Source organism: Phyllobates terribilis, unplaced genomic scaffold, assembly GCF_046119375.1.
Source record: "Phyllobates terribilis strain yellow unplaced genomic scaffold, ASM4611937v1 Scaffold_5__5_contigs__length_657084704, whole genome shotgun sequence".
Classification (NCBI taxonomy): domain Eukaryota; kingdom Metazoa; phylum Chordata; class Amphibia; order Anura; family Dendrobatidae; genus Phyllobates; species Phyllobates terribilis.
In genome coordinates this window covers 333,048,841-333,071,994 of record NW_027362765.1, presented here as the reverse complement: position 1 = coordinate 333,071,994, position 23,154 = coordinate 333,048,841, and the positions used below count along the sequence as shown (strand labels likewise).

The following is a 23,154-nucleotide window of genomic DNA, read 5'->3' as shown; positions in this document are numbered from 1 at the left end:
AGACACCAGATCCGGCGAGTAAATTAGGATATCATCCAGATATATGACAACAAACTGTCCCACCAAGCGGCGAAAAATGTCATTAACAAAGTGTTGAAACACCGCCGGGGCATTAGTCAGACCGAATGGCATGACAAGGTTCTCATAATGCCCCTCCGGAGTGTTAAACGCCGTCTTCCACTCATCCCCCTCCTTCATCCTAATCAGATTGTACGCCCCCCTGAGATCCAATTTAGAAAACCATTTGGCGCCCACGATCTGATTAAAGAGATCGGGAATAAGTGGGAGCGGATACGGATCTCGGACCGTAATCCGATTAAGTTCACGGAAATCCAGGCAAGGGCGTAGGCCTCCATCTTTCTTCTTAACAAAGAAGAACCCCGCAGCCACCGGTGAAAATGAAGGTCTAATATGCCCCTTAGCCAGACTTTCTGAGATATAATCCTTCATGGCCTGCCTCTCAGGACCAGAAAGGTTATACAACCTAGCTTTAGGTAACTTGGCCTCAGGGAGCAGTTTTACAGAACAGTCATACACGCGATGAGGAGGTAGTTCCTGACACCCTTTCTCCGAGAATACATCCTCAAAGTCCGCCAGAAATGGAGGTAAGACCCAAGGAGTAACCGCACCGATGACCGTGTTCATGCAGTTTTTATTACAGAATTTACTCCATTGGCTTATCTCCCTGGTTTGCCAATTAATAACCGGGTTATGCTTAGCTAACCAAGGAAGGCCCAACACAATAGGAGTGGGAAGACCCTCCAACACATAGCAAGACAACAGTTCTTTATGTATTGCCCCCACTTGAAGTTTTACGTCATGCACAACTTTCAAAAAACTTCCCTGCCCGAGAGGCCTGGCATCGATCGAGAATATGGGGATGGGTTTAGCCAACTCACTCAACCGCATACCTTGAACCCGGGCAAACCGAGCATCAACCAGATTAGCCCCGGCCCCACTATCCAGAAGAACAGATATCCTCTCAGTTCTCGTACCCACCACCACCTCCGCCGGTACGAGAAACTGAGACGTACCTAGGGACGAAATACCTACTCCCAGATTGCCGTCCACCACACAACCTGGGATCAACAGTTTTCCGACGACTCTTCACTCTGCAAGGGACGGGATGGACACCCCCCAATAAAATGTCCCTTTCTCCCGCAGAAGAAACACCTTCCTGCCTTATGGCGCACCACCGGTCCCCTCCCCCGAAATGATGTCCCTCCTAATTGCATAGGCTCCTCTGGACTGACCAGGGGAACCACCATATGAGGGGACCTTGTAGGAGGTGGAGTCATCACAGGGGGTAGAGTTATCCCGCACCTCTCCCGAAGCCGTCTGTCCACGCGAATAGCGAGGGCCATAGCGGCTTCCAGAGACACGGGAGAGTCATACTGTGCCAACACATCCTGTAATTTGTCGGATAAACCATGACAAAACTGGCTCCTAAGAGCCGGGTCATTCCACTGGGTGTCCGTGGCCCACCTACGGAACTCCGAACAGAATTCCTCTGCCGGACGATCTCCCTGCTGGATCCTACGTAACTTAGACTCAGCAAGGGAGATCCGATCTGGGTCATCATATACGAGTCCCAGGGCAGCGAAAAACCTATCCACTGACTGGAGAGCCGGGGAACCCGGGGGAAGAGAGAACGCCCAAGATTGTGGGTCCCCTTGTAGGAGCGAGATGACAATTCCCACCCTTTGTTCTTCACTCCCCGATGACCGAGGCCGCAGCCGAAAGTACAATTTACATGCCTCCCGGAAAACAAAAAACTTGTCCCGCCCCCCAGTGAACCTATCAGGGAGAGCTACTTTAGGTTCTGGTCCGGATTGCTCCTGAGGAAGCAAAACCTTGGACCTAACGTCCGCCAGCTCCATGGACAAACTCTGCAATTGCCGAGCTAGACCGGCTACTGGATCCATAGTAGCTGGAGAAAAACTAAGTGGGTCGGTGAAAATGTCACGCTGTCTCTGTATACTGGAGGTAGGGGGCCTAAGCTGACCCTAAGCTGGGGCCCTGACTAATCCCTCAACCTGGAGGTACTGTTAAAGGTACAGAGGTCCAGGCCGCCAGCGTAACCCCTACCTCCTGAAGATCCCTGCACCTCAGTAATCTAGTCCTGAGAAGGACCCCGATCACAACCAAAGGGAACAAGAAATAATATGCCTAAACACAGTATATAGACGAACGAGACAGTACAAGGGAAAAACCAAAACCACCTTGCATACAAACAACTACTCAACTACAACAGAGGGAAAACCAACGGGAAAGGAGATAAATGATAAAGCGAGGAAAGGGAAAAAACACTTCCAAATACACTTATCTCAGCAACTCCAAACACCACGATCCGCTCTGTCAGTCTGAATGAAATGCTTTCACCGACACCTCCCAAACAGACCAGCAGGTATATGAAGGAGTCTCACTACAGAAGTATTGATTGCAGCTGGGCGAGGCTGGACCTCATCTAGCCCAGAGAGAGAGAGAGAATTAACTCCCTCACTGCCGAGAAACACAAAGCACCAACAAGTCAGCTGCGAGAAGTCAGGCTGTGTACTCGTGACGATCTTCGTGGCAACACACCCGTGACACATGCCTCCCAAAAGCGAAATGATGATCAGGTGTCGGACTGCAATCGGGTTAAGAGGGAGAGACTACCAAGGAACCCCTGAATTCAGACAGCAGGCCCACCATTTTGACAGCCCGGGGGGTGGTTGATGTCCGCCATGGAAGGGTGCTCGTACGGATCTTAAACATCGGGGAAAGGGAAGTACACTTGCCCCGGTACGCTACACTAGCCAAATTGCTTGCCGTCGAGCACAATGCTATCAGGGTCGTGGAACCCTTGCCTCCATCTCCACCGGTGGAGAATAATGGCTCCCAGAAACACAAGGAGGACTGGTGCCAGAAACTCCACATGGGTGCTGACTCGACTCCCTCGCACCAAAAACAAGGAGTCTACCGGGTGGTTCAGGAGTACGAGAGAATCTTTGGTAAGCACCCGCTAGACTTCGGCAGAGTGAAAGGGGTAGAACACCACATCCACACGGGGAGCCACCCACCAGTAAAAGAGAGACACAGACCTGTACCTCCTTAACATTATCAGAACGCAAAGGGCATGCTGAGAGAAATGAAGGAAGCTGGGGTCATTAGAGATAGCTGTAGCCCCCGGGGCAGCTCCCTTAGTTTTGGTAAAAAAGAAAGACGGTACAATGAGAATGTGCGTGGACTATAGACAAATCAATCGTATCACCCATAAAGACCCATTACCTAGGATAGAGGAGTCTTTAGCCGCACTAAAATCAGCTAATTTCTTCTCTACTTTGGACCTTACTAGCGGGTACTGGCAGGTTCCTGTGGCAGAGGCTGACAAGGAGAAGACCACCTTCACCACCCCGATGGGATTGAGCGAATTCAACTGTATGCCATTCGGGCTCTGAAATGCACCCGGGACCTTCCAGAGGCTGATGGAATGCTGTCTAGGGCACCGAAACTTCGAGACTGTCCTACTTTACCTGGACGACGTGATCTATTCGAAGACCTCCGAGGACCATCTAAAACACCTGGCAGAGGTGTTCGAAGCCCTGGCAGGCTATGGCATGAAAGTGAAACCCTCCAAGTGCCATCTGTTAAAGCTGAAGGTACAGTACCTGGGGCACGTGGTGAGTGCAGAAGGAGTAGCCCCCGACCTCGACAAGGTCACAGTAATCAAGATCTGGCCAAGCCCCTCAAACATTAAAGAAGTGAGGCAGTTCCTCGGGTTGGTAGGCTACTACTGAAGGTTCATCCCCGGGTTCACAAAGATGGCAGCTCCAATGCAGGACCTCCTGATAGGTCAGTCTAAGACCAGAAGCCAAAAGCCACCCTTCAAGTGGGAAAAGCCGGAAGAGGAGTCCTTCTGCCAGTTGAAGTTGGCCCTCACGGGGGATGAGATCCTGGCCTACCCTGATTATGGCCAGCCTTTCATCCTCCACACAGACGCCAGCAATGTGGGGCTGGGAGCCGTACTGTCACAGAACCAACAGGGCCGAGAAAGGGTGATCGCGTAAGCCAGCCGGAAGCTGAGGCCCACTGAAAGAAACCCAGAGAATTACAACTCCTTCAATTCTTGGCAGTGGTGTGGGCCGTCACAGAACGGTTTAAGCATTACCTGGCCTCCGCAAAGTTCACTGTGTACACGGACGACAACCCGCTGACACACCTGGACAATGCAAGGCTAGGTGCCCTAGAACAGTGGTGGATGGCCCGGCTATCCAATTATGACTTCACAATCAAATACCGGGCAGGCAGGACCAACGCCAACGCAGACGCCCTGTCAAGGGTGCCTCACCTACCCGAGGGAGAAGAAGACTCGGAGGAGCTGGAGGAAGTAGAGCTCCCTGAGTTCCACCGGTATGAGGCCACTCAGTATTCTCACCGGGTAAGAGACAAAGACCTAACCACCGTCATGTTGAACCCCTTACTCCTCCACGGCTGGGCTGAAACGCAAGATAGTGACCCTGCAGTTCGCCTGGTGAAAGACCTGTTAACCAAGGCAGACGCTAGCCCTGGCCCGGATGCTCCAGAGGAAGCCAAGCAGTTATGGAAGGAGAAAAGCAGGCTATTCCTCTACGAGGGCAAGCTGTGCAGAAGGCTTGTCAACCACCGGACGCACGAGCTGACCTGGCAGGTAGTGGTCCCAAGATGAGATGCAGCAATGGTCCTGGAGGCCTACCATGACAGAGCGGGACACTTTGGGTGGATGAAACTGGAGTTCCTACTGAGAGAGCGGTTCTACTGGGTCAGTATGAGAGGGGCCATAGAGAAGTGGAGCAGGGACTGCGGCCCATGTCACCTCAGAAGGAAGGACCGTACCAGCCAGAAGACACCCTTGAGGCCCATCGTCACCAGGCAGCCTCTTGAGCTGGTAGCTCTGGACCATGTGTAGTTGGCTCCAAGCCGGTCCGGCTACATCTATGCCCTCACGATTGTGGATCATTACTCCCGGTTCCTGGTGGTGGTTCCTGTTAAAGACCTGACAGCCCAAACAGCGGCCAGAGCCTTCCAGCAACACTTCTGCCATCCACACGGGTATCCGGAACAGGTCTTGACAGATCAAGGTCCAGCGTTTGAGGCTGAAGTCTTCCAGGAGTTCTGCAACCTCTACGGCTGTAGGAAGATTCGAACAACGCCTTACCACCCGCAAACCAACGGGCTGTGTGAGAAAATGAACAATATCGTCATTGATCTCCTCAAGACGTTGCCCCTGGAAGAACGCAGCCTGTGGCCGGAGAAAATGCCAGACCTGATTGACTTGTACAACCATATCCCGGTGAATGCTACAAATTGCACCCCGGCTTACCTGATGCGCGCAAGACCAGGTAAGCTGCCGATAGACCTGGAGATGGGAGTCCTGACACCCAAGGACACCACACCAGACGCGGACTGGGATACGGAACGGCGGCTACAATACAAGAAGGTACAGGAGAGTGTGGAGAGGAGTCAGGCTCAAGCGAGAGAAAAGCAAGAGAGGCTCTTCAACCAACACACCCCTGCTGGTCCCCTGGAACCTGGTGAGCAGGTCCTGAAGCGGAAGAGAAGGCTTCACAAGCTGGACGACCAGTGGGAGAGAGACCCGTACACAGTACTGCAGTCCAACCACAACAACCCGAAGGTATGTGTGATTACCAAGGATGGAGGAGAAACCACTAGCACCGTCTCCAGAGACCAACTAAAACGGTGCCCCGAGCAACTGCAGAGTCCAAGTGAAGATCAAGATGGCCTTGAACCCGCAGAGGACAAGGAAGAAATGGTCAGCACCGTTCTCGGAGAGTTCCCCCGGACCTGGACTCGGATAAATGATGCCATAGTGGTACCCGCCCTACACTTCCTTCAACCTACCCAGCAGGAGCCTGCAGAAGAACAAGAAGAACAAGCAGCCCCAGAGGCAGAGGAACCCATGCCAGCAGCCCAGGAGAGTCAACCCTCTGCTGACAGTGAGCCTGCCATGCCTGCGTTAAGCCAAATAATCCGCAGACAGCTGCCTGCCCTGCCTGTAAACCCAGCTAGCCTGTCAACTCGGAGCACTAGGGGTCAAATGCCAGCTTGCTGGAAGATCTAAATGTATAATGTATATATTTAATGTGTTATGTTTGTACCCTGGTTATTAATAATGTTTCTCCAGTTTTCTTAGATGCAATGGACTGACAAGTTATGGACAGTGAATAACCGGAACTACCATGTAGATAGTTGCACCTGGTGCCCTCTTTCCAAGTTGGCCACAGAAGAAAAACCTGTCCGGCGTGTCCTCCTTGTGGTCCAAAGTAGTTAGCTCAGCCTTGCCGCCACGCCCAAGGCCAGGAACTTGGGGTTTATAGGGACAGGTCCCCACATCGCTCAAAAACTTCGCCTTGTTGGGTGAAATGGACACCCGGTCACGGATCATACTGTGACTCTCTTCTTTTGTTGGTGATATGGACACCCAGGCACAGACCACACTGTGACCTAAAGAACTCAATATGTGGTGTTGTTTGTTATTTCTTTCCCTGTTGTGTTTATGGTCATGCATTTATACCCTGTATTTGTGTTTATTGTTTAGTCCCGGAGTACTAAAATTTACTAGGGGGGAATGTGTCACCCCAGGCCTGGATGCCACAAATATTAAAGGCTGTGTCCATTAGCATGCAGCACCTCCTGTCCCAGGCCAGTAGGGGGAGCAGGCTGCCACTATCAAAGCTGGAACTGAGGACAGGGTTAGGGACACCAGGACCCACTTCTGAAGCATCCAGAAGGGTTCCCAGAGGAAAGGGACAGGTCAGCAGCAGCTGAGGAGTCCGGGAGGCAGAGGAGGAACAGCAAGCCAGGGACAGAGGCGAAGAGAGCTGGTCCAGGCTGAAAGAGATCTACACAACAGGACACTGGGGTCCGAGGCTGTCAGGGTTGCAAGCCCGGCAGCAGATAACCGTCCTGCGAGGGATTTTAGGTCCCTTGGCCAGAGAAGCATGGAGGCTCCGCCACACAGAGGGACCGGTACAGCACGGAGAAGCTACAGGTACCTAAAGCCCCAGTCGCAAGCCATACAGGCGAAGTACACGGCCAGCTCAGGGACGTGGGCTATCACACCACGAAAAGGGGGATAGTCAGCAAGGGCAGCGAGAGAACGGTAGGCCTACCCACTCACCCTGACCAGTGGGGCTCACCCGAATGCTCTCAGACACCCAGGCCCATTCCTACCCTGTACTCCTGTTGGGTCATTAGCACTAACTACAATAAAGACCCTGGACTGTTTGAAGCGGACTCTGAACCCTTATTATTGCGGCCTGCACCATCACCCCCAGCATCCTATTACACTGCCCTGAGGCTACACTCTTCCCGTAGGGAGTTATCCTATCCCTGTGCTGCATACCAACATCAGCCTCAGCGGTCTGCCCTGCAACGGCGGTCATCCCTGACCGCAATCCACGGGTGGCATAGTCGGACATTCAAAACCCTACAAATAGACTGCCACAGCATTTGGTCTGACCACCCTGAGCCACAGGATCGGGTTGCCACTACTACCCCCAATATTGCACTGAAGCCCGGTTCCGGGTGCCCCACGGCCCAGGGGGCGAGTCAGATGTATATAACGCACTCGGCCTCCTATATAAAGTATAGACTATAGGAGGCTGAGAGTGCGGTATACGTCATATATGAGGCCTAGATTGCGGGCGGCGGGTCTACATGATGTATACAATGCACTCGGCCTCCTATATAAAGAATAGACTATAGGAGGCTGAGAGTGCGGTATACGTCATATATGAATGGCCTAGAGTGCGGGCAGCGAGTCTACAGGATGTATACAATACACTCAGCCTCCTATACAAAGTATAGACTATAGGAGGCTGCAAGTGCGGTATACGTCATATATGAGACCTAGAGTGCGGGCGGCGTGCCTATATGATATATACAACACACTCAGCCTCCTATATAAAGTATAGACTATAGGAGGCTGAGAGTGCGGTATATGTCATATATGAGGCCTAGAGTGCGGGCGGCGGGTCTACATGATGTATACAACACACTCAGCCTCCTATATAAAGTATAGACTATAGGAGGCTGAGAGTGCGGTATTCGTCATATATGAGGCATAGAGTGCGGGCAGCAGGTCTACCTGATGTATACAATATACTCAGCCTCCTATATAAAGTATAGACTATAGGAGGCTGAGAGTGCGGTATATGTCATATATGAGGCCTAGAGTGCGGGCGGCGGGTCTACATGATGTATACAACACACTCAGCCTCGTATATAAAGTATAGACAATAGGAGGCTGAGAGTGCAGTATACGTCATATATGAGGCCTAGAGTGCGGGCGGCGGGTCTACATGATGTATACAACACACTCAGCCTTCTATATAAAGTATAGACTATAGGAAGCTGAGAGTGCAGTATACGTCATATATGAGGCTTAGAGTGCGGACGGGTCTACATGATGTATACAATGCACTATATACTATAGGAGGCTGAGAGTGCGGTAAATGTTATATATGAGGCTTAGAGTGCGGACGGGCCTACATGATGTACAGTATATAACGCACTTGGCCTCCTATATAAAGTATAGACTATAGGAGGCTGAGAGTGCGGTAAATGTTATATATGAGGCTTAGAGTGTGGACGGGCCTACATGTTGTATATAACACGCTTGACGCGCCCCCAGGGCCGTAGGGTGCTCGGCAGCCGGGCCTATGGATGCCGGTTTGGGGAATATCACGGTGGCTGGCCCGGTCCGTGACCCAGGGCAGTCAGTGAAAAGGGGGGTTTTAATTTATAGAGGATTTGTAAAGTTCGTGACGCCACCTGTGGATTGCGGCTAAAGGGAGCCGCCGCTGTCTAGCAGTCCTCTGGAGCTGGTGTTCGGCAGCAGGGATGGTGTGGCTCTCCACAAGTAGAGCTAGCTCCAGGGCAGTGTAGAAAGTGTAAGTTGCGCTGGGTGTTGTAGTCCCGGGAGGGAGAGCTGGCGCAGATGAAAGAATGGACGGAGGCAGTACAGTGCAGTCATCCGAGTTTTTACTCACAGTTCTTATGACAGTTCCACTGGTGCACTGTACGGGTGCTAGCCTCCCACATCGTGCTGCGTTCTCCAGGAAGGGGTTCAGTTCTTCCTCAGGCAGGTTAGGAGTACCTGACAGAACCCCACTTTCTTGTTTTCCTAGCTAGACCGTCTTCACGTTGGGTCTTTCTCCCTTCTGCCCTGCGCTTCCCCACTCCCGGACCTGCTTGACCCTCACAGGGATTAGAATGAGGCTTCAGCAACTGACTATACAAGCCAAAAGCCTCCGGTTTTCCCAGCCGAGACTTAGAGTAACACAGCTGGACCAGGGGCCGGTCCCCTTCTTGTGGCCTACGATCCCTCTGTCTTCTGACAGATTCGGGGCGTACGGGTGCCGTCCTGCACTCGCCGTATCCCCTAGGATCCCTTCAACAGATTGGAGCCTACTCCCTGCTCCCCTCCTGGGCCTCTAGGACTAGGCCATACTGGTGGAGCAGAGCTCCTAAAGAGACTCTGCTCCCAGACTGTTCTTCTGAACTGTGCTCTCACTAACTGACCTGCCACCCTAAGATGGCTTCCCTTTATATACCTACTTCTCCCAGTGCTCCCCCTAACTACTGTACTTCCTCCACCCACACCCACTACTGGTTCCCCCTACATTTGGGTTCGCCCCACTCCAGCCAGGGACAGAGCTCAGCAGAAAACACATTGCATCTTGCCCTTCCAGCCAGCCTGGAGCAGTGTAGTGTTGAATGTGGGTGCTGGGGTTCCAGGCAGCAATCCCTCCTTACCTGAGAGAAGGGAGACACCACACCTCTAGTTGAGATGCAAGTACCTCTGTGGCGACTAAACCCTCAGGGGCGCCACACACTCGTCCTCCTATATGAAGTATAGACTATAGGAGGCTGAGAGTGCGGTATAAGTCATATATGAGGCTTAGATAGCGGACGGGCCTACATGATGTATACAACGCACTCGGCCTTCTATATAAAGTATAGACTATAGGAGGCTGAGAGTGCGGTAAATGTTATATATGAGGCTTAGAGAGCGGACGGGCCTACATGATGTGTGTCGCCCCAGGCCTGGATGCCACAAATATTAAAGGCTGTGTCTGAGAGCAGGAGGGAGGTTCCCTGGTCAGGGACCATTAGCATGCAGCACCTCCTGTCCCAGGCCAGTAAGGGGAGCAGGCTTCCCCTATAAAAGCTGGAACTGAGGGCAGGGTTAGGGAGACCAGGACCCACTTCTGAAGCATCCAGAAGGGTTCCCAGAGGAAAGGGGCAGGTCAGCAGCAGCTGAGGAGTCCGGGAGTCAGAGGAGGAACAGCAAGCCAGGGACAGAGGCGACGAGAGCCGGTCCTGGCTGATAGAGAACTACACAACCGGACACTGGGGTCTGAGGCTGTCAGGGTTGCAAGCCCGGCAGCAGATAACCGACCTGCGAGGGATTTTAGGTCCCTTGGCCTGAGAAGCCTGGAGGCTCCGCCACACAGAGGGACCGGTACGGCACGGAGAAGCTACAGGTACCTAAGGCCCGAGTCGCAAGCCATACAGGCGAAGTACACGGCCAGCTCAGGGACGTGGGCTATCACACCACGAAAAGGGGGATAGTCAGTAAGGGCAGACAGAGAGCGGTAGGCCTACCCACTCACCCTGACCAGTGGGGCTCACCCGAATGCTCTCAGACACCCAGGTCCATTCCTACCCCGTACTCCTGTTGGGTCATTAGTACTAACTACAATAAAGACCTTGGACTGTTTGAAACGGACTCTGAACCCTTATTATTGCGGCCTGCACCATCACCCCCAGCATCCTAATACACTGCCCTGAGGCTACACTCTTCCCATGGGGAGTTATCCTATCCCTGTGCTGCATACCAACATCAGCCTCAGCGGTCTGCCCTGCAGCGGCGGTCATCCCTGACCGCAATCCACGGGTGGCGTAGTCGGACATTCAAAACCCTACAAATAGACTGCCACAGCATTTGGTCTGACCACCCTGAGCCACGGGATCGGGTTGCCACTACTACCCCCAACATTGCACTGAAGCCCGGTTCCGGGTGCCCCACGGCCGAGTCAGATGGCGAGTCAGATGTATATAACGTACTCGGCCTCCTATATAAAGTATAGACTATAGGAGGCTGAGAGTGCGGTATACGTCATATATGAGGCCTAGAGTGCGGGCGGCGGGTCTACATGATGTATACAACGCACTCGGCCTCCTATATAAAGTATAGACTATAGGAGGCTGAGAGTGCGGTATATGTCATATATGAGGCCTAGAGTGCGGGCGGCGGGTCTATATGATCTATACTTTATATAGGAGGCTGAGTGTGTTGTATAGATCATATAGACCCGCCGCCCGCACTCTAGGCCTCATATATGAAATATACCGCACTCTCAGCCTCCTATAGTCTATACTTTATATAGGAGGCTGAGTGTGTTGTATACATCATATAGACCCGCCGCCCGCACTCTAGGCCTCATATATGAAATATACCGCACTCTCAGCCTCCTATAGTCTATACTTTATATAGGAGGCTGAGTGTGTTGTATACATCATATAGGCCCGCCGCCCGCACTCTAGGCCTCATATATGACGTATACTGCACATTCAGCCTCCTATAGTCTATACTTTATATAGGAGGCTGAGTGTGTTGTATAGACTATAGGAGGCTGAGAGTGCAGTATACGTCATATATGAGGCCTAGAGTGCGGGCGGCGGGCCTATATGATGTATACAACACACTCAGCCTGCTATATAAAGTATAGACTATAGGAGGCTGAGAGTGCGGTATATTTCATATATGAGGCCTAGAGTGCGGGCGGCGGGTCTATATGAGGTATACAACACACTCAGCCTCTTATATAAAGTATAGACTATAGGAGGCTGAGAGTGTGGTATACATCATATATGAGGCCTAGAGTGCGGGCGGTGGGTCTATATGATGTATACAACACACTCAGCCTCTTATATAAAGTATAGACTATAGGAGGCTGAGAGTGCGGTATACATCATATATGAGGCCTAGAGTGCGGGCGGCGGGTCTATATGATGTATACAACGCACTCAGCCTCTTATATAAAGTATAAACTATAGGAGGCTGAGAGTGCAGTATACATCATATATGAGGCCTAGAGTGCGGGCAGCGGGTGTATATGATGTATACAACACACTCAGCCTCCTGTATAAAGTATAGACTATAGGAGGCTGAGAGTGCAGTATACGTAATATATGAGGCCTAGAGTACGGGCGGTGGGTCTATATGATGTATACAACGCACTCAGCCTCTTATATAAAGTATAAACTATAGAAGGCTGAGAGTGCAGTATACATCATATATGAGCCCTAGAGTGCGGGCAGCGGGTCTATATGATGTATGCAACACAATCAGCCTCCTATATAAAGTACAGAATATAGGAGGCTGAGAGTGCGGTATATGTCATATATGAGGCTTAGAGTAGGGACGGGCCTACATGATGTATACAACACAATCAGCCTCCTATATAAAGTACAGAATATAGGAGGCTGAGAGTGCGGTATATGTCATATATGAGGCTTAGAGTAGGGACGGGCCTACATGATGTATACAACGCACTCAGCCTCCTATATAAAGTATACACTATAGGAGGCTGAGAGTGCGGTATACGTCATATATGGGGCCGCCGCCTATATGATATATAGATCGCACTCTCTACCTCCTATATGAAATATAGATCACACTCTTGGCCTCTTATACCACATATACAATCTATAAGGCCTCTTTCACACATCAGTGTTTCCAGTATGTGTTGTGACAGTTTCCACACGTATCAGAGACACTGACACACGTAGACACATTCAGATGAATGGGTCTGTGCACATGTCAGTGCGTTTCCACAGACCGTGTGTCCGTGGGAAAAACACGCTGATATGTTTGTTTTTTTACACCATGCACGGGTCGAAAAACGCCTGCACACGTACGCACTGATGACACACTGATGACACACAGATGATTTCCGTGTGACACGTACCGGCGCCTGGGAATCAGCAGTACAGTTCGTGCTGTTCCCAGGCGCCGGTACAAAGATGCCACACAGACACGGATATCTCCGGTACTGTTTTTTCCAGTATGGGAAATATCCGGACATGTGAAAGAGCCCCATGTCATATAGGAGGCCGAGAGTCTGTATGTCATATAGGAGACCGAGAGTGCGGTATATGTAATATATGGGGCCTACTGTGTATAATGTATAGATCGCACTCTACCTCCTTTATGAAATATAGATCACACTCTTGGCCTCTTATATGACATATACAGAGTATATGTCATATAGGATGCTGAGAGTGCGGGTCTATATTACATATACAACACACTCAGCCTCCTATGTAAAGTATATATTATAGGAGAAGGAAAGTGCGGTCTATATCTCATATAGGAGGCCGAGAGAGTGGTGTATGTCATGTGTGGGGCCTATATGATGTATAGATCGCACTTTCTGCCTCATATATGACAAACAGACCGCACTCGCGGCCTCCTATATAAAGCATATATTAGGGGAGACCGAGCATGCGGTCTGTATGTCATAGAGGAGGCAGAGAGTGCTGTACACGACCTATAAACTCGCACTCTCTGCCTCCTGTATGATGTATAGACCGCAGTCTCGTTGTTCCTTATGTAGTGTATACAGCATAATGAAGTGTATAGTATGGTGCTGTGTTTGTATAATATTATGTAGCGTTGTGTATATAATATATTTTTAGCGCCAACATATTCCGCAGCACTTTACATTACAGAGGGGACATGTACAGAAAATAAAGACAGTACAGGATAACACACAACTCAGATACCAAGAGGAGTGAGAGACCTGTTGCTCGCAAGCTACAATCTATGGAGAAATAGGGGAGGCACGAAAGGTAAATGATAAAATGTGCTGATATTGTGCGATACAACCATTATAAACTAAATAGGGTCTGCACCAGCCAGCATGTGTACAGTACCAATACAGGGGACTATTAAGTGCATGGAGGGTGTGTACACAGATGCTACAAGGGTCTATATATGAATATAACAGGAGAAACAGAGTTTATATAGGCATAAAACCAGTATAGCTTTATTAGATACAAGATAGTAAAAAAGCCACAACAGTGGCGACACAAAGTAAATAACAGATTACAAAATACAGTACATGGTAACATATGTAGAGAGTATATGTGGCAAACCACCCCCCCCCAAAAAAAGGGCTATAGAAGGGCAAGGGGTACTCCCCGCAATCAATTGTTATATTCAACAGCTTCCGCTGGGAAGAAAGACATGGGAAGGATCCGCTACATCTCCACCTTTAATCATGAGTGGGGGGAGATGCGGCGGATCCTCTCCAAGCATTGGGGTGTTCTTGGTGCGGAGCCCTCCCTACGAGAATATGTGGGGGACTATCCACTCATGACACCCAGGAAAGCCAATAACCTGGGTGACATGTTGACACGGAGTCATTATGTTCCCCCACTTACCAACCCTTTTGGGTCCTGAGGACCAAGGATTGGCTTTTTTCCTTGCGGCCACTGTCTGGCATGCGCCAATGCCGTGCGCTCTGTCTCCTTTTCCTCATCCGACGGCTCTCGTGAATACCAAATTTGTAATTATATATCCTGTGGTTTAACCCATGTGATTTATTACGCAACTTGTGCCTGTGATTTAATTTACATCGGTTTGACCACGAGAGAGCTAAGAGTGAGGATACGGGAACACGTGCGCGACATTGGCGCGGCCAGAACGGTGGCCGACCAACGGGAGCCAAAAACTATCCCACGTCACTTTCAATGCAAACATAACTGCGATCCAAAATCTTTGAAGGTGCGTGGAATTGATATTTCACACCTTGGCTCCCGTGGAGGTGACTGGACAAAGGCTCTTGGTCAAAAGGAAGTAAAATGGATCGTATGTCTGAATACCATGTCTCCTCGGGGCCTTAATGAGGCACTTAGCTTTGCCCCCTCCCTGTGACATGGGCCTCGCCTGTTATATCATTCTCCGCCTTAGATGTTATATAACCAATTTTGGCCCTTTTGGCTATTTTTGTTTTTAATATTTATCTGGTATTTTCAATATTTGCTTTTTACCTTTTAATCCCTATTTTTCTTTATTTTTCCTCTTGGCTCCTTTTTTCTTTGGTCCATATATAGCATGAGAACGGAACCACATCCTATTTTATGCGCTGATCAACATCACTGGATTTAATGAGACCGGCCCTGCGTACTGTATACATGGACATCTCTACACATTTGATGTTATACTGTCGTGACTTGTATTATCGGCCATTATATATATAATGCATTGCAGGACTAATGATTGCTTGACCCTTTGTTATTTTTTTGGATGCCGGCCTCTGCTATTGGCCATTATGTTGCTAGGTGACACACGATGCGGTGCGCATGCGCTCTGGGCACGCTGCTCTCGGCCCGGGCATGGCCGTCTTTCTCCTGGCCGCGCACTTCCGGTGCACATACCATGTGTTTCCGGCGTGCGCGTTACCAGGTGACGGATTCTGCCCGCACCGACAGTTTCCGGCGCCTAGCGCATGCGCCGACGAGCATCGGTCACTTATTCACTTCCGGTCACGTGACTAGTATCGCGGTCACGTGACCGTGTGAAAAGACTTTAAAAAGGTCCCTGTCCTTTACAAGCTTATGCCTCTTAAGAAAGCCCATAGCATCGGGGCGAAACACGCGTCGAGCCTCCCTTTTGGTCTCTTGGTGCCTTGAGTTTATCCTGTTCCTGGTCTACCTGTCACCTTTCTTCTGCTGGCCCTCCCTTATTAGTGACTGGTAAGCGGTATTTGAATTCTCCTCGACATTTGATGCATACCTGCACACTTGTGTGGATACTCTTTACTTATGGTATATTCTATATGTTCTCTGCTTATCACTCCCCCTTTTTTTGGGGGGGGTTTTGCCACATATACTCTCTACATATGTTACCATGTACTGTATTTTGTAATCTGTTATTTACTTTGTGTCGCCACTGTTGTGGCTTTTTTACTATCTTGTATCTAATAAAGCTATACTGGTTTTATGCCTATATAAACTCTGTTTCTCCTGTTATATTCATATTTAATATTGAGTAGGCTTGTGGCCATTAGAAGCTATGTATTTTCTAGTTGTCTTCCCGCCACGACTCTAAAAGATGAAGGCCGTTCTGTGTATAAGGGTCTATATATGCTACTACAGTATACACAGTATATGGTGTACAGATGGTTAGATACTAAGGTGCTGCGTATATAGTGTGGAATCCACACTATATACACTGCCATAGCTATACATTATATAGTATATACACTGCTCCACTCTATATTCCTGAACACAGTGTATACAGTGCTGGCCAAAAGTATTGGCACGTCTGCAATTCTGTCAGATAATACTCAGTTTCTTCCTGAAAATGATTGCAATCACAAATTCTTTGGTATTATTCTCTTCATTTAATTTGTCTTCAATGAAAAAAACACAAAAAGAATTGTCCTAAAGCCAAATTGGATATAATTCCACACCAAACCTAAAAAAGGGGGTGGACAAAAGTATTGGCACCCTTTGAAAAATCATGTGATGCTTCTCTAATTCGTGTAATTAACAGCACCTGTAACTTACCTGTGGCACCTAACAGGTGTTGGCAATAACTAAATCACACCTGCAGCCAGTTAACATGGATTAAAGCTGACTCAACCTCTGTCCTGTGTCCTTGTGTGCACCACACTGAGCATGGAGAAAAGAAAGAAGACCAAATAACTGTCTGAGGACTTGAGAAACCAAATTGTGAGGAAGCATGAGCAATCTCAAGGCTACAAGTCCATCTCCAAAGACCTGAATGTTCCTGTGTCTTCCGTGCGCAGTGTCATCAAGAAGTTTAAAGCCCATGGCACTGTGGCTAACCTCCCTAGATGTGGACGGAAAAGAAAAATTGACGAGAGATTTCAACGCAAGATTGTGCGGATGGTAGGATACCCAGGAAGACCCCACTTCTTACCCTGAGACATAAAAAAGCCAGGCTGGAGTTTGCCAAAAAACTTACCTGAGAAAGCCTAAAACGTTTTGGAAGAATTTTCTCTGGTCAGATGAGACAAAAGTAGAGCTTTTTGGGAAAAAGCATCAACATAGAGTGTACAGGAAAAAAAAAGAGGCATTCAAAGAAAAGAACACGGTCCCTACAGTCAAACATGGCGGAGGTTCCCTGATGTTTTGGGGTTGCTTTGCTGCCTCTGGCACTGGACTGCTTGACCGTGTGCATGGCATTATGAAGTCTGAAGACTACCAACAAATTTTGCAGCATAATGTAGGGCCCAGTGTGAGAAAGCTGGGTCTCCCTCAGAGGTCATGGGTCTTCCAGCAGGACAATGACCCAAAACACACTTCCAAAAGCACTATAAAATGGTTTTAGAGAAAGCACTGGAGACTTCTAAGGTGGCCAGCAATGAGTCCAGACCTGAATCCCATAGAACACCTGTGGAGAGATCTCAAAATGGCAGTTTGGAGAAGGCATCCTTCAAATATCAAGGACCTGGAGCAGTTTACCAAAGAAGAATGGTCTACAATTCCAGCAGAGCATTGTAAGAAACTCATTGATGGTTACCGGAAGCGTTTTTTTGCAGTTATTTTGGCTAAAGGTTGTGCAACCAAGTATTAGGCTGAGGGTGCCAATACTTTTGTCTGGCCCTTTTTTGGAGTTTTGTGTGAAATGATCAATGATTTGATTTTTGCTTCATTCTCTTTTGTGTTTTTTCCTTGCAAGCAAATTAAATGAAGATAATAATACCAAAGAATTTGTGATTGCAATCATTTTCAGGAAGAAACTGAGTATTATCTGACAGAATTGCAGGGGTGCCAATACTTTTGGCCAGCACTGTATGTATTGTGGTGCAGCGGCATTGCTATAATGATCTAGTATGTCTGTTTAGGCTATTTCCTCCCCCTCAGCTGACTGGTCACATGACTGTGACATCACACAGGTCCTTTTGCTCACAGAAGGTATGGACACGTGACTGTGAGATAAGCACAGGTCCTGTGGCTGTGTCTACAGGATATATAAAAACCTGGTGAGTTGAGCAGTGTGCAGTGTACCTGTGAGAGAGGCATGAGGCCTGTTCCCCGGGTGGGTGGGACACTGTTTGTCTGAAGCCTAGTGAGGCCGGGTGAAGCCTGGATCCCGTGTGGATGTCAGTAAGCCTTGGAGGGCCAGAGGCTAGAGACCCCATCTGGGAAACAAATGGACCAAAGCAGCTAAAGCCCGACGTAGGTAATACTATTTGTGTTATGGACATTTTCATGGACATTGTTTTATTATTACCTTGCGGGAGGCTGTAACTAGAGCCAAGTGGGCCTGTCTGCCACTTGGGCTCGTGGACTTTATATCTGTGTTGGTGGGCCATGGAGTTGGACCCGGAAATCAGCAGTTTATGGAGTTAATAAACTGCTGACTTGAGAAATACCGGAAAATATGGCAGGTGTGTTTTAAATTGACGCAGCGAAGCGAGTATCCCCCAGGATAATGACAAGTGCTGCCTTACAGTATATATAATGTGTGTGTATAAATATATATATTTTTATATATATTGCAGAGTACCACTTCTGTCCTGTATACTGGGCATAATTCTCTATGTATTATCCTTTATATACACTGGATAGTACCAATTCTCCTGCACTGTATACTGGGTGTAATTCTCAGTATCTGTATATACACACTGCACTGCTAAAATAAAATGTATAATAATAATAATGTGAGTGGTTTCCCCTCTGAAACTTACCATTCCCAGCATGCCCTGTCAGATTTAATCCTTCAGGGTTTACTGGGAGTTGTAGGTTTGTTACTGCACTGATGATGCGGGGACAGGTATTGCATCCGAGCCCACAGCACCAAGTCATTCACACTGTAAGGCTGAGTTCACACGATGCGTATTTCATGCGTTTCCGCGGCGTTTTTGCAGTTGCGTAAACGCCGCGGAAACGCATGAAAAACGCATGGTAGAAGGGAAGCAATGTTCCCCAATGGAAATCCGCATGTGCTGTGCCCATGATGCGTAAACGCTGCGGTCAAAAATCCGCAGCATGTCAATTAATTTTGCGGAAACGCGGCGATTTCGCCGCCATTGACTTGCATTAGAACGCGCCAATTCCGCAAGACTGCATCTGTACTTGCGTTATTGGCGCGTTCTAATGTGCGGATGGTACCCGGGTGTGGAGGAGAGGATAGTCTCATCCACACCCAGGTACCATTAAAAAAGCTGTAAAAAAAAAGAATAAAATAAAAAATAAATGTATACTTACCATCTGTCGGCCCCCGCAGCGCTCCCGCTTGGTTCCCGGCACTTGCAGTGAGTTGTAGGACCTGCGGTGACATCAGAGTCATGTGACGCTGACGTCGGCAGGTCTTTCAATTCAAAGTTGCCGGCGAGGGAGAACGGAGTGAGCAGGACAGCGCGGGCCATCGGAGGTAAGTATATACACTCTCTCGGGTCACACTATATAAATCCATGCTGTTTGCATGGATTTATATAGTGTGACCTAGTTGTCAAGCACCTTCCAGGTGATGCTAAAATCGCCTGGAAAGCGCTTGTCAATCTGCATGCGGAAACGCATGTGAATCTGCATGTGGATCCGCATGTATTCTGCAGGAAAAACGCATGCACAATCTGCATGCGTTTTTTCTGCCAGGGAGATGCAGAAATGATGCAGAAATTTTCTGCTTCATTTCTGCATCGTGTGCACATACCCTAAGGCTATTTTCACACTTGCGTTGTGAAATCCGTCCAACTCTTCTGCCTGGAAAGAGTCGGATAGATTTCACAAAATTCCAGCACTTTCCTGATACAGCCTGATGCTCCCTTTGACTATAAAGGAAGGCTGGTCGTGAGCCAGCAAAATAGGCAAGCGCGCTGCTACATTGACTGTGCTCTATACATGCCAGGTGCAGGCTGTATAATACAGCAGGCACCGAACTGCAAAGATCAGGGCTGGCGATGCCACCATACCCGGTTATTTAAACCCTCAGATGCCACGTTCAATAGCAATTGTAGAATCTGTGACGTAAAGCAGAGGGAGGCGACTCATATTGGAGCAGTGAAATCGCCTCTGCCTGGCACATTCCCATGGTAAGCTGTAACAGGTACCTGTGTATAATTTAAGGAAAAAATGCTGGGATGATCTTCATGATTTTTTACCATATTTTTGCATCCTGCTTTTATAAACAGAGGTTTCATACTTACTTGCTCCGTACCACTGAGGTCCTCCATGCCTCTTGCATGTCAATGCTCTGGGTCTCGCTGTGCTTATATCTGCCACAGCAATGGCCACATGCTCCACTGCAGTCAATGACTGGCTTCACATGTCACCACTGAAACCAGTTATTGGCTCCTGTGCCGGCTGTGATAGATGGAAACACTATGTGGACTGTTACATGGAGAAGGTGATGTAGAAGACCGTAGCGGTGCATAGCGGGTAAGGACCTATTCACATTTCAATTTTTCACTGACATGTGTTGTCCACATTTCTCATTTGCAGCACGCATACACATTGATTTTAATGTGTGTTCACACATCAGTGTTGTTTTACTGACCATGGGTCAATGAAAAAAATTCATGAACACATGCACTATTTTTGGTCCGTGATGCGGACCAAACACACACACACTAAATTCTATGGGTCTGTGAAAATCACGGGAATGACATCCATGTTTGGTCTGTTTTTAACAGATAGATGCATTGGAAATTATTTTCTGAGCTGAGCAGTGTCCATGGAATACGGATGACCCATTGAGGGCACACAGACGTGAAACGGACCCTTCATGGATGAAACGTACACATTTTAGACACGGTGTGAACAGTGCCTAGGTACGAATCTTCTGTTTTAGAGAGGCATGCTGAGGGCACTTGCTAGAAAATAATTTTTCCAGAACATCCCCTTTACAGGTCAAAGTACGCTGCAAACAGTACAATTGCAAAATAAGACAATATACAACAGTTTCCTCTTTACAATGAAAGAACTAATAGTATTACATGTTCTTTTATGTAGGACCAATGTGGATGCTGTGCATTGTGAACAAGCAAGAGCTGAGAATACTGCGTAGACCACCGGATCAGTTGGTAGCCAGTTATAAAGTGATACAGGGTAGGTGATACATGAAATCTAGTATTGATAGCTAGCTTTTTGTTTTACTGGTAGAACATTGACTCAGAAATACAATGAATACTAAATGGAATTTAGGCTAGTTTCACACAAGTGAATCTACTGTGTGAAACACGCTGCTGGTATATCCGCTCTGGAGGAAGATCGTGCCGGCATTACACTTACATATACTCATATACAATGCCCAGCGCTTCCTCCTGTTCTGTAATGTAGTGACAAGCTGCAAATTGCATCTCGTTAGATTACAGAGTTGTAGTGTGGGCGCCTAGAGTCAATTACCCTGGTGGGCCCTAGGCACCCCAGTCCGACCCTGGCAATATTATTATCCTTTTGTCATAATATCACATAATTGTGTTATCTTCATTGTGCTTTATACAGATAACACCATGCTGTTTTGCACCATCTTGTGGCCTTTTTTGAGTATTACGCTCCCACTATGCACAGTGTTGATTTCTCTCTATGAACTATGAATGCTACACTACTTTTGCAGATTGCCCCGGTGGCACGCATTCTCATCTGGTGCCCTGCCAGTTCTCTTCCTGTATCTTTTGTTCCCTTCGGCGTCACAATCCAGTTTGTGTCACGGTCGGTCATGTGATGTGGGTCGAGGCAAGCTCCCGGACTTCACCAGTTCACGCATGCGTCACTACACTCTGCGTCCCTCTCCTATTGGCTAGCGCAGCATTTTTATTCTCTCTCTTCCTGTGATGTGTCGGGGTGGGCACATTGTAAGGCAGCTCCTGCTGTGAACAAAGTATGCAGTAAACTCATTTTTTCCCATCCATCCTGAGTGTACGCTATTTGACCGTGCCATGTATGGGAATATATATATACCTTTTACCCCAATCTTGTATACTTGACCATTATTTAGTCCCCATACCCCCGTATATTCTCATAGCATCATCAATAGTATACATGTATTTTTACACATATTTGCTTATATATATTTCAGATGATGGTTATATACAGTATACTGTATTTGTGATTTTATACTAAGCAGTGAGTCTCCTTTACATTTTACTATTTATATGTGTGATCTGCACCATCTTCCTGTTTTTGTATGTCCACTGCACCTTTTTACTTCATCAATAAAGTTAATCTTTTATGACATTTATTTATGAATCGCTATATTGACTTAATTATTATTTTTTTGTCCCTTCTATCAGTTTTGCTAACGATTAGTCTGTTGGCGCTAATGTCTGAGATATATGTACACACACTTATTATCCTCTAACATCAGAAGCACAGCGCACTTTATCCAGGACCAACAGGAATATACCTCGAGTGTCCTTATTGTTATATATATGACTCGCCCCCAGGGCCATGGGGTACTCGACAGCCGAGCCTTATGGCTGCTTTTGGGGGAGATCACGGTGGCTGGCCCGGTCCGTAACCCAGGGCGGGTCAGTGTAAAAAGGGGGATATTTTGTAGGGGAATTTGCCGTGACGCCACCTGCGGTGTCTGGTGAGGATCACCAGCGCTGCAACAGTCCTCTGAGGCAAATGTTAGGACAGCTTGTGATGGATCGGCTCCCCACAGGTGGAGCAGGCCTCAGGGCAGTGTAGATAAATGGAGGAGGTGTGCTGGGCGTTATAGTGCAGGGAGGGAAATGGCACTGGCGAAATAAAGGAGCGGAGGCAGCTCAGTGCAGTCATCCAAGATTACTCACAGTTCTTAGACAGTCCACAGGTGCACTGTACCGGCGCAAGCCTCCCACGTCGCACTGCGTTCACCGGGCAAGGGTTCAGTCCTTCCTCAGGCAGCTCGGGTGTACCTGGCAGAACCCCACTTTCATATGTACCTTCCTAGACCGACTTCACGCTGGGTCTTTACTCCCTCCTGCCCTGCGCTTCCCACTATGAATCCTGTTCGGGTGCTGCGAGCCCCCCCTGTCCGTCGGAGTTGCACAGACCTGCTTGACCTTACTAGGATTGGGGTGGGGGGTTCGACTACTGGCTATAGAAGCCAGAAGCCTCCGTTTTTTCCAGCCGAGGCTTGAA

The 23,154-nt window shown here is 48.5% G+C and overlaps 1 long non-coding RNA gene across 1 annotated transcript in view; it reads left to right on the top strand.

Annotated features, from left to right (window-relative positions):
* Positions 1-17,980: 17,980 nt before the first annotated feature.
* Positions 17,981-23,154, top strand: part of LOC141271155 (uncharacterized) — a 33,911-nt gene continuing 28,737 nt past the window's right edge. Inside the window, exons 1-2 of the long non-coding RNA XR_012321847.1 lie at positions 17,981-18,068; positions 21,040-21,135. This is a non-coding gene — a long non-coding RNA (uncharacterized lncRNA). The remainder of the gene's footprint in view (positions 18,069-21,039; positions 21,136-23,154) is intronic.